Here is a 315-nt window from a genome sequence, read left to right on the forward strand (position 1 = left end):
AACATTATTGCTATTAGACATTGGAAAACATGTTTTCTAGAATAGGAGAAACATGTCTTTATTTTTTCCATAGAGTAAGCCTGTGAAGGGGGGTGAAAGTTTTTGTCTCTAGTGCCCCAATTTCTCTCTCTCCCAGTGTTTTTTACCCCCTGTCCTCTCCCTCCAGGGTCCGACTGCTCCTGGAAGAGCCGACGGTACAACCCTCTGTGGAAACTAGGCTTTACTCTAGTGGGGACAGCTAGGCGGTCTGGTTGACTTTCAACATTATCTCAAAATTTCATTTTTCTCTCACCGACATACACTGACACAACTGAA

This window comes from Phyllostomus discolor, chromosome 10 (assembly GCF_004126475.2).
Source record: "Phyllostomus discolor isolate MPI-MPIP mPhyDis1 chromosome 10, mPhyDis1.pri.v3, whole genome shotgun sequence".
Lineage (NCBI taxonomy): Eukaryota > Metazoa > Chordata > Mammalia > Chiroptera > Phyllostomidae > Phyllostomus > Phyllostomus discolor.